Source organism: Acanthopagrus latus, chromosome 15 (genome assembly GCF_904848185.1).
Source record: "Acanthopagrus latus isolate v.2019 chromosome 15, fAcaLat1.1, whole genome shotgun sequence".
Taxonomy (NCBI): Eukaryota; Metazoa; Chordata; class Actinopteri; order Spariformes; family Sparidae; genus Acanthopagrus; species Acanthopagrus latus.
The window spans coordinates 17113400-17126027 of NC_051053.1; the positions used below are offsets into that span (position 1 = coordinate 17113400).

General features: G+C 40.9%; 1 long non-coding RNA gene across 4 annotated transcripts in view; it reads right to left on the reverse strand.

The window, feature by feature from the left end:
* The window catches only part of LOC119033852, a 115649-nt gene that overhangs the window by 85795 nt on the left and 17226 nt on the right, over nucleotides 1-12628 (reverse strand). For 3 of the 4 annotated variants that reach the window (XR_005079392.1, XR_005079391.1, XR_005079394.1), the window contains exon 2: nucleotides 8090-8173. This is a non-coding gene — a long non-coding RNA (uncharacterized LOC119033852). Of the gene's footprint in view, nucleotides 1-3609; nucleotides 4028-8089; nucleotides 8174-12628 lie in introns of those variants that run through there. The other variant, XR_005079393.1, reaches the window with a different exon arrangement.

A 12628-nucleotide genomic window follows, 5' to 3' on the forward strand; every position in this document is an offset into this window, starting at 1 on the left:
AATAAGCAGAGTTTTTTCAATATGAACAACTGTTTGATGTGAATAGTTGCTTATAAAATGGATTAAATAAATGTAAAATTTAGGTTTTAATGTTTAATCAGTGAAAACTGTGAGGCTTTTGGTGTATCTCTCAGCAGATATGGCTTCACAGCTACATCACAACTAGGGATGAGACTGTCACTGCTAACTGATAAACCACAGCCAAATACCTCAGTTAGTTTTACTGTTTCAATTTTGATTATAACCAAAACCAGTGGCAACAGTAAATACAGGTACAGCATGCCATACAGGTTCATTCCTGTATCAATAAAAATGCGGCTGAAGGCAGCGACAGGGCTCCAGAGTTCTTTTCCACCCTCTCGGAAGACCCATATTAAGACTTGCTGTTAGATGGTGAACTCTCTTTCAAAGTTGTAATCTTTATGGCACGAAAAAAAGGGAGAAGTCAGTTAAAGTAGTGTAAAGAGCGAAAAGTCCATATAGAGAGGATGTTTGGGACAGATGATTGGGTCAAACAAGCACAGGACTTTCACCCAGGGGACAGCTGTTGATATGAAACCAAAACTCACCAGTGAATGACATGATTGCAGTTATTTGAACCCAAACCATGATGTCTACCTAAAGCTGACCACGCAGCGAGCAGTGTTGGCAATCGATACATCAAACCTTTTAGGTGGGAGGATGTGTTGAAGCATGAGTTCTGAGACTAACTCAACTGAATCAGAATCAGATCAACCTGTCTGCAGAACAGGCTGCAAAATGGCGACACTTTGAACCTTCTTAGTTGTCATTTTGACCACTGCTCACTACTTTATAGTGGACAGAAGGGAAGCTTCTTCGCATTTTACTTCCATTTTATCAAGACCATATGCACCCCTACAATGATTGAATAACCACAGTACATCTGAAACTGGAGTCTTCCGGTTTCCCTTTGTCAGTGTCGAATCAAGTCTCCTGCTCTCTGGTGGTATGGAGAGTTACCTCCTCTCACGCAGGCATGGCACGCACAAGCTCGCTAACTGTCAGCTGTAGTCTTTTGGCTATGTTATGCAGGTTTTTGTCCGAGGCGCCGGCGACACAAGGCGCTGACAACACGAGCCGCCTAGGCCATCAGCTTTCGTCATTGTTGGTTCATTGATACCGGCTTGTTGTATCTGGGGCCTTAAGACTCATTTGGAGAAAGGACAAAGTCTAACGCAGATACTGCGTCCTTCAGCTGTTCCTCGAATTCCACCCCACCAAAATCACAAACAGAACTGTTGACAAGGAAAAACCAACACCTGCTTAAAAACATTTTCTATTTCCTGCTGAGAATAAGGGCAAGGCCACTCCGACAACTCACTGTTCTGCTGACTAGTAACAGCAGAGTAAACTTAAAGTAGTTATTATCAAGGAAATACATTGGAGGCTACTGCGAGGGCCAGAAAGTCTTCAGTAATCGTCAATTTTATTTTATTTTTTTCAACTCTCATAACTGGACCTAACTGAAAACAAAATTTGAACATGCTCATGAATCAGTAAACAGTCTTTTAAAAATGAAACGGAACTGGCTCTTTTTTTGTGAAAATACTGCAGCGCGTTCCTTTAAATCGGGAGCTGCAGGAGAAAGAGAGAGGGGAGCCAAGAGAGACAAAGTGGGAAAGAGGTACACCGGGAGAAAGTCAGTGACCTGTCATGTTTTAGCTATCCCTTTACCACACACACACACTCACTCTCTCTCGCTCTCTCTCTCACACACACACACACACACGGGGGCAACGTGCACGTTAATCTGAACTGATTGCATGTCCACTTACATAAATTATGGACTGTGATGGATGCATTATTTACTCAGTAGAATTAAAAAGGCATGCCAGGTTGCTGGATGCCATCACAACATCACGACACACACACACACACACACACACACACACACACACACACACACACACACACACACACTTGCAGAGATGGAGATTTAGCAGCAATGTAGTCTGAACAGAAAAAGGAACTAAAATGAGCACGCATCCTCTTCACACTACCCTCGGCTCTCTTTTTTTTTTTTTTTAAATGTCTTTACGTTTGTCCCGTTGTCCATCCGACCCAGATTTCTTCCTCCTCTCCTCCTCATTTCAGCTACTGTTGCTACCCTTCTTTTTTCCAGCCTCTCTCCACTAGTCATGTGTGCATCCGTCCAAGCACTCAGCCATTCTTTCTTGCAACTTTCCTGCATTTCCTCAGCATGGTCATTGTTTCTACTTTCACAGTTTCTTTCCTTTCTTTTGTTTTTCTTTGCTCTTTTGTTCCGTCCGTGCTTTACCCCCCTCTACCCATTCCTATTCTATCCTTTTTCCCCATCCTCCCATCCTTCCTTCCTTAAAAACATTGAGCTTGTCTGTCCTTCTCACATCCTGCTGTCATTGTGTCTTTCTTCCTTACTGCCCTCCCCCCTCTACCCCAGTACTTTTATATCTTCTCAATGGTTTTGATCAAAAAGACTGTTATTTTCTTGTTTTCCAGTCTCTCCTTTCACTTCCCTCTCCTGCTTTTGTTTTCTCCACTCATTTGAAACATACCCGACTCACTCCCCTATTTCTTTCTGCCAATCATTTCCTGTCTTTCCTCTGCTGATCACTGGTTTCCCCCTCATTCTCAGGTAGGTCGAGTTGGCTATGATATATCCTCTGTCTTTCACCCTTTCCTTTTATTTTCCTCTACCCCCGTCTGGATTTTACATCAATTGAGATGGGACGTGAAGGAAGTTCAGGAAGCAGGCGGAATCAATTACAGCAGTATAGTTTTGTGACAAGGTATCCTCAAACAATAAGCAAAAGGATGGTTAATTGGTGGTAAATAATGGTAAAGGACAGATACCTGAGGGAATATACGTATGTTGCACAATATTACACCACAACATTGAGCAAATCATTCATTTTTTTATGGGGGACAGTTTAGCACATTTGATGGATTGATGTTCTTCCTTGATTACTGTAGTTTTCCACACGTCTACATGTTCTTATTGCAAGTCACTTTTGGAGAAAAAAGTGTCAGGTAAGAAAATAATTAATGTGATGTCATAGGAAGTCTCCTTTTTGTAATTTGTAAGGGCATTTATGAATGTTTATTCACAAGAATCACTGGAGAGACAATTATCATTGGAAGGAGTTATGAGTTAGCTGATTCCAGCCATGTGTATATGAGTAAAAGTATCTGATATTAAATGGACTTATGTATCAAAAGTACTTTTACAGAAAAAATGTGTTTTGTACTAAAAGTAGTATTAAAAGTAAATTATACAATATAAGCACTACATGTATGTAAATACTATACACTATAGGTCAATCAAACACATTTTTAATGAAATTATTTAAAGTCACGTAACTTTTTTCTCTGATGCAGCAAATAGGTAACTACTAACAGTGGAGTTGAAGTATAAGTAGCAGAATATGGAAAAGATTCATCAAGGTACCGCAAAATTCTATTTTTCTATTCTAGTATGAGTAAATGTACTTGGTTACATTCCATCACTGAGGATTAGTGTGTTTACATGTCATATAAAGAAGGAACACAAATTGTGTAGATCACTGTCAAAATAAAAGTAGACTCTGTTTTTCTGTGGTATACTGCATCATGTTTTTGGTGATATAATTATAATAATACAAAGTAAGAATATGATTTATAATAATAACGTTAAAAAAAAAACAAAAAAAAGCAAAGGTTCATGGGGTTTCTGACTAACACAGAAAGCGTAAATTTAAAAAAGCGAATAAACAAGTCCCAGAAGCATGAAGATGAGGAAACTGACTCCTTTTTATGCCTATATTATCACCGCTGTGGCTTTTTATTTTTGACAGAGTGAGTCAAGCACATTAGGGCGCAATTCACAGCAGTCAGGTCTTTCCTCTTTTTTCTCCCTTCAAGTCAGCGGCAAAGCCCAAATCAGTATGCAAAGTGTCACAGTAGGGCGGCTCCTTACAGCAAAACATTCAGAGCTTTGCTGGAACTTTTGGACACCATGCGCCGCCTCCAGAGCCAAGAGGAAAGGCCTCTGAAACAGATAGAGAATATAAAAAAAAGAAGGAGAAACAGAGAGAATATCACCAGAAAGGAGAAAAGTCTGCTTCTCCCCACGCACTTCCATCCAGCAGCCTCAATCTTGGCTACAGCACGGTCGACTTAACACCTAAATATAGAGCATGCCGGCTATTCATGTAGTGTTATTGCAACGCTAATGCCCACAATCGCGGATTTCGGAGGGGCTAGCCGGCCTTATAGTGCGGCCGCCGGCTCCTGAATATGCATGGTGCCGAGCAGGGAGAAGAGAGCGCCAGGCGAGACACAGAGGATTTGATGTTCAATAAAAGAGAAAGCCTTTGACATGGAATATGAGCGGGGCCCAGCCTCAATATAAAAGAACCAGGAGGGGAATTAGATGGTTGGAGAATTCCTTCAGAAATACAGACAGAGAGACAGAAAAGAGAGTTATGAGAAAAGGAAAAGGGGATATTTGAGTGTATCTGTGTGTGTGCATGTGTGTGTGTATGTGAGCGAGTGACAGAAAAGCAAGCAGAGACATACCGTACACACACTTTGAAAGTGGAAACATTCCTCTCTGCGCCCTCTTTGACAGAGTATGGATAATACAAACCTATGATACATCATAAGCAAGTCATTGAAAAGTCACTGCGGAGTCTCTTCCCCAACTCTTTTTAAAAGCTCCGCCGCTCCACTCCCTGCTCTCACGTGGCGAACCCACTAACTTTCTCAGAGCTTTACGCAGCTTTTAAAGATTACCTTTAAAATCATTGAGTCACTTAACAGGCTCTTTAAATTAGACAGGGCCTACGGGTCAGCCTCATTACAGATGCCATTAGCAACCATGCACCGAGGCTGTACGAGGAAATAGTTGTTAAAGGGGCCGATAAGTGATAGCGGGTAATCCTCATAAAGATGAATCCTAACTAAATGGCCGCAAATGAGACGTTTATTCATTCTAGTGGTCTTGCACCGAGCGGAAGAGGGAGGAGACATGTGTTGCATGTTAACATCGATAAATCACATCAATGTTAGCGAGAATAAAATTTTTACAGACCATAGAAGGTTGTTTTTCACTGCATCACGTTGGGGGTAAAACTTGTACGAAATTCCGAAACAGAGAAATACATGGACATGGATGGATGAAGGCCTTTACAAAATGACCTTGATTGATGCCTAAGATAGTTGCTGCTGCTTGTCAATCCATACTGTACGTGTAGAGTAATTAATTCTTAATAAAAACATTTTAAAACACATTTATCGAGTTTAGCTAACAAGTATTGTTATCAAACCTTTGCTCAGATTTGTGTTGCTTCACTAAGATTAATACATACTTTTATCATGCATTTATCGACAGTTAACTATTCACTTGTCAACAGTCGGTCAGCTGTGCTGTCTGCAGACACTGGATCTAAAGCAAGAACAAAACCTTATCGAGATTAAATTCTTTAAAATGCACTTATTACCAGGGTTTTTTTTAATTTAGTTTTCTTAAGATGTCTATTGTAACCCAATAACTGACGCTTGTTTCAAGGACCTTAGTATGACATGTTACAGAATGACATCATAGGTGCCATCAGTTGCAAAGTACAATTAAACCCTATTCATTCTTTTTTGATCACCTGTTTACATCAAGCAATTTGTAGAAAAATGGCGAGGCCCAGTTTGCATGGTTTCATCTGAGCATAACAGCTACATCATAGGGTAGAACGTTCTATATAACCGAGGAAACAAACCAAGGCACGTAGCATGTTAAATGAGAGGGATACTACTTCACCGTAGGATGAGACTGTTGCTGAATAATGCACACATGGCAACATATATTATATTAGCTGCACAGGCTGATGCAGGAGTGGCATTGACATTCATGCTCAGATTTACGTACGCGCTGTATAATGCACGGTCACGGAAGCAGAATGAGAGACATTTCCTCATGCCTGTTGGGGATGCCATGCGTGTACTTTGGTTGGGGCAAGTTCCATACTAAGTGTGTTTTCCATTGCAATTAAGGCTTTGGCCTGATCCCTTCTGACACGGTAATTGTTATTTCAAACACAGATTAATAAATCATGGACATCTAGTTAAGAATTAAAATAGGTCTCCACCAGTGCTGCAGCCCAGACTAACCTCCACAGCCCAGTCCCTGCACACACACACACACACACACACACACACACACACACACACACACACACACACACACACACACAGTATCTCTGTGTGTTCTCATATGCACCTTTACATAGGCAAACATGCACATACTGCAAATAATCTAGCTGTGTATGCATTAACATTACACATACATAAATACAATACATGCGTACATACCATGCAGACATACAAAAGTACATTTGGATTCATGAAATGTAAATTTGTGAGCATGTTTGCACATAAGGAAAAACCATATTCACCTGTGCATTTTTTCAGTCACGTTCCCGCGTCCGCTGACAAATTCAAATGAATTCTAAATGGGAAGAATGTCCACCTGATGCTAATTATCAAGAATTTGCATAATTGCATCTCCCTTGAATGACATATCAGGCAACAGAGAACATTTATATTACTGAAATGTGGACCCAATTCCACTGGAAATTGTGACCAAAAAAAATAGATTTCAATGATGTCAAACCTAAGTGAATATTAACAACGAGGCTACAGCAAAAAGCATTCCATTGGGGTGACAAATAGAACCCAAGGAGGAAGGAGGCCACAGAAAAAGTGCAGAGAGGAAGTTAAGTTAAAATAACAACTAGAGCGAAAGGCCCGACAGTCTCCTTTATTTCAGTCAAGACTGATCCTCAAACTCGATAGCCTTGTTTCGCTGAAAAAGTTGTACACCATCCACTGCTTAACCATAATTTAAGATAATCTGCATCAAAATGTACTCCCTCATAGATGCAAGCCAAAGAAATAGGCCTTTGTTGTTGTTGTTTTTTTGTTTTTTTTTTAAATCAAGATCCATGCATTACTCACTGAGAAATAAAAAAATCCTGGATCTGTTCCTTAATCCAGATCACCACCAAACTTAATGGTGTCTTTTCTGGTTCGAGACCCATCCTGTCCAAGTTTTGTGGAGATCTGTGCAGTAGTTTTTGTGTTATCCTGCTGATAAGCCAACAAAGAAACCAACCAATAAATGGACACAGGTGAAAACATTTGGGGCGACCGTGGCTCAGGTGGTAGAGCAGGTCGGCCTACGTTCAGCAGTTCGATCCCCGCCCGGCCACTTCACTACACTTCACCCACCTTGCCTCGTGTAAATGTGAGTGACTGCTGTATGTTTGAGGTGGTGGTCGGAGAGGCCGTTGGTGCTGAATGGCAGCCACACTTCCATCAGTCTGCCCCAGGGCAGCTGTGGCTACTATTGTAGTTTACCACCACCGGTATGACTGTGTGAATGAATGAATGGAACCTCGAAACCTGTAAGAGCGCTTTGAGTATCTAGTAAAGTGCCATACAAATCCAATCCATTATTACCTCCTTGGCGACGGTAGAAATAAAAACTGTTAAAATGGTTCAATAAAATGTAAACAGCAGCCAACCAAAGTCACTGAGGGTGTGTTGGCCTTTGGTTGGTCATTCACCTGCTGATGGGTTCAGAGCAGTAACTGACTGACCAAATGCAAGGATGGTTTTCAACTCGCCAACACTCGTATGTGCACTCGTATCTTGTGCCTGTAGCTGGTGATTATTTAAGTGGGGTTTGGGAAAAATTAAACAGCACTGATTTGTGAAGTTGTTTAGGTGTGGGATTTTTCTTTGAATGGCATCATAATTTCATCAGCTGCGTAACAATCTTCAGGAGGTATGCAAACAAATCATCATCACACACACTTCGGTTGTCCAGACAATGAATCAGTGTCAGCGATTTCAGAAATGTATCTCAAGACATCATAAACTGTCGGGTGCTTACTTAGTTTCCCTGGCAATTGTGTTTCCTGTACAATTTCATCAGTAACAAATTCTGAAACACACGCATGGCAAGTGTCAGCTTCCTCAACATATTCATCAAATTCAACAGCTGGAAGTCCATAATGCACCATTCTCCACCTGTATTCTTAACTTTTTCACTTACTGTGTCTGTTGTTTTTGGGTTCTTCCTCTTCTGGGCTTGTCCGGTCTACATTTTCAAACAGCAGTGCTGGGCCTTCATCTCCTCCTGCGATCACACAGTGAATATTAGAAGAGCAGGTTGAATAAATACCAAAAAATACATTCTGTATAATAATTCCCCATTATTGTTATTAATATCATCAATACATTTCACAATGACATTTCAATTCTTAATTATACAACTGCCCAGAAAGTGAAACCCCTAGATGCTGTGTGTTTAACCTGACCTCAGCCATGTTTGTGGCGACTAGACCACATATTTTAAGCAAGAAACAGGATCTTCTTACCCTAACCAGATGGTTTTTGTGCCTAAACCCAACCCGACTCAAGCACAGACATATTACAACATAAAATTGAAAAGTTGAAGTTACCACATAAAGACTTGTAAAGATTCCCCCAACATTATGGAAAGGCAATAGTAGACTTTACATTATATTTGAGCCCACTTAAACCTAAACTTTATCATTCAAACATCAATATAAAACGTACTGTTGGTTGTCATATATATTCATTTATTCTGTCACTTGTGGTAAATTAACTTATAACTGACACAGCATGATTTTTCAAATAAATAATTTACATATTTACAGTACAGTGTCAGTTGCTTCAATATAATATATATTTATATTGAGATATTAGTAACAATAACAATGATACTTCTCACAATAACATTCTCAACATGATCAAAGATTTACCTACAGAAAACCTCGGAGTCAGTATTCAAAGACAGAATCAGGATATTGTCTGATTGAAACACTTCACTTCAGGTTTTATATATTCTACTATTACTGAAAAGTTTCTCTGACTGACAGAGTTTGATATGCAATGTCTAAAATCCACAGTAAATTGTGGATCACAAGTTTGTGACGCTTCCTGATGGAATGCTGTGTTTGATAGGCTGTATGGTGTGTAAGAATTTAGAAATTGTGCGAAGTCAGTTGCACTTTTTTCCTTTTCAGCCAAAGGATTTAGGGACTTCTGAAATAGCTAAAGTCTCCAAAGATGCCAAAATATTCTAGATTTATTGGGAAGAGACGATGACAATCTACACATGAAACATTCTATATGCAAGCACAAATAGTAAATACTCCAGTCACAAGCAAACATACAATATGTACGCACAGCATCGGGGCAGATACACACTTGCACACACACCACTCACACACACTCACTCACTCAGATAGCGTGGCTGTGTTTACCATAGGCACTTAAGACACGCAGTACATCAAAATAAATAGGAGCTGAGGGGGAAGAGAAGGAAGAGAAACAAGCAGGAGAATCTGCATAATAAATGCAGGAGACGCTCTCCATGCTGACCCTCTGTCTCTGACTCCTCCTCCACCTTCATGTCCCTTTTTATCCCATCTCTAATCCTAGAGCCCTCTGTTTTCCACTTCATCCTCACTCATTTTCTTTTTTTCTCTCCCTTCCTTCCTTTCTTTCTTTTTCCGCCGCTGTCCACTTCGCCATTCATCTCTAATCCCTTCCTCGCTCCTCCACATTTCGTCCATCTCCTCCTCACTCATGCTGTCCTCCTGTGAACTCTTCCTCCCTTCATCTCCGCCTCCATCGCTCCATTCTTTGTACATGTGAGGACCGGGAGAGTCCTGGCCCAATACAAAATTTATGCTGAATAATGTGTTTGGTGGCCACATCGTAGGCTGTCTTGTCTGTACTGCCCCCCCACCACCACCAAAAAACAGAAACACTCACACACACACTCATACAGAATCTCTTGTGGTCGACACAGAGCACTTTAGCTATCGCTGTGGATTAGCCTGAGACCTGTAATGAACCTTTAAGTATGCCAGGGCCCTTTTAAGCCATTCACACAAACACACACACAAACACACACACAATCACACAAGTGCACATGAACACACATGGGCCAAAGCTTAAAATACTCGCACCGTGTACACACACATACGTGAGGTTGTGTGTGTTATTGTGAGGATAAGATGCCAATCCACACAAATAGAATTATATGTCACATTCAGTCATGCACATTGGCACGGATACACACACATGCAGGCACACACAGTTCATCTTTATCAGAGGGCCACAAAAAAGATGGTCAGCTTTGGAAAACTCACACGCTAAATATATCATATTTGGCACACATGAACACATGAGTGTATATAGTGTATAAGAGCAACTCGCTCACACTTTCTGCATGTGTAAGTACACTTTTGATGATCTAAATATAACATCTGATATTTTTTTAAACAGCTCTCTCTCTCTCTTTCTCTCCCTCTACTCGCCTGGACACGGGCTCCCAAGCAGCAGAGGATGGCAGGTAGGAGGAGGGGATGTGGATTGGAGGGGCCGAGGGGAAAGGCGCGAGAGGCTCTCAAGTGCACTCGGTGCGTACTGTACTTTCCTTTTTTCGATTGGATTCAGCGCAGAGAAGTATAGATGACACAACAGAGCATGGAGGGCTTGAGGAGAAGGAGCGAAGGTGGATCAAAGAAGCCACGGCTCGAAAAAAAAGAAAAGAAAAAACCCAGAGGGCCGACTGTGTCTCTTTGGTGATGATATATGAGGTTTACTGCATCTCAATGAGCTGTAGGGGCGGGCGGATCGATCCAAAAATGCAGATACTACGAACAGTACTACATCTTTCTATCGAAGTGTCAAATGGGTTAATATAAAGGGATCAGTCTCAGTTTGTTTTTGCTTCTCCACTGCACTGCTGTCGTGTCCAGTGCACAATTTACACTTCAGCCCTGGTCTGGAGGTGTTCACTAGGTGGCTGCCGCTAAGTTACTTGGTCAGGAAGTGCAGCTATCCATCCAGCATTTGAAGGACATGAGAAACTACTTTTTCAACAATGTGATAAGCACTCAAACATCGATGTATGCTATGTGGGAACTTTAAGAATATAAAAACAAGCTTCTTCTAGTGGAAAATGCCTTCTCTGGCAACAGATGAAAAACTGAAGGACGTCCACTCTTTATCTTAGATCATCGAGACACTTTCAATACAAATGCAGCTGTATAGGCCTTGTGACATCAGTGGCACGTACCACAAAGGAGGCTCGCATTAGATCACAAACTTGGATCTCTGTGACGTCAATCACTATCTTCAGAATCAAGTGTCGTTTTAGCAGCACAGTTACTAGGAAGCTATAAAAAAAATAATTTTTCAACCAGGGCTCGGCATTGTATTTCTAACCAACAATTCCAAGGCTGTTTGATGCTTATATGTGAGTGCTGCAACAGGGAATAAACATGTTCACAAATATAATAACAACATAACAACACTCAATGGTCCTTTTTATGTGAGCTGGTGTGAGCCACTGCTTCATGGCTGAGCCTTCGCCCCCCCCCATGTTTCCACTTCACAATAACATCCCAGCAGAGAGAGGCAAATCTAGCAGGGCAGACATTTGGCTAACTTATAATCAAGATGATGAGCTTATGACAGGACCACATTGACAGCTGCTGTATTCTATGGCACTGTGCTTCATTTGATGCACCTGTGAGCCATGGATTTGAGAGGTAGGTGAGCCCACTAATTAAAAGGAATATCCACATACTATTGGCCAGTTTTTAAGAATACTTCATTAAGGCTTATTTATGCTTAACCTTACGAACGGATATGGATGTAGGCCTTTGTCCTTACTCTCCATTTATTTTGTTTGTTGGGCAGTGTTGCCAATGGTTTACGGTTTATGGTTGCGGATGAAAGGGAGCAGTACCACAAGGAATCAAGAGGGGATAGTGTAGCCAAAGTGAGACAGCTATAAGCACAACAAATGAACTTTTAAGAGATTGAAGATGTTTAAATTTACTTGGGGTTTTTTTTTTTTTTCACTTGTGAAACTGAGGGGCCTTGATTGTCCATCGCAGGTATAGTTATAATATTCATAACATATAAGATGTAGGGGATTTCTGTTGTTCGTGTTGCACGTTGATGTGCCTCTTGGAGTCACAGTGGAGTAATACATTTGTAGAAACAGAAGTGCATCTGAACTATGACAGGGATAAACAGAGAGAAAACAAATCTCTATAAACATTAAAGAAAGCCTAATTCGGATTACACTTCTTCATGGGTCTTCTCAGTTCCTAGCATTCGAGATCTGACTGATACAACCACTGGAGTCGGGCTGAGTCAAAATCATTTTCACTCTAATCAGGCCCACTGGGGTCTCATCATAACTGTGTAGCAAGACTACTATAGTCTACTATATGTCTACTAGCTATATTATTCAAGTACACTTGTTACCCTGAATTGCAATGGGCAGGATGATAAGAAATGTGTCACCCTTTAGGCCAACATTAAGGGTGTGTTTATGCAGTGCCTGTACCTTTGCACCGATAAGATGTGCTTGATGTAGTCCTTTTTAGTACAAGTCTCAAAATGTTATTACTCTGTCTTATGAGTTTACTATATTAGTCACACCATCTGACAGTGTCCTGGGATTGTCTTGTAGAACTCCAGCTGACCCTATTAAGTAAGTTGCTTGAACGTGCACAAACACGCATGTGTGGTGTTCAAG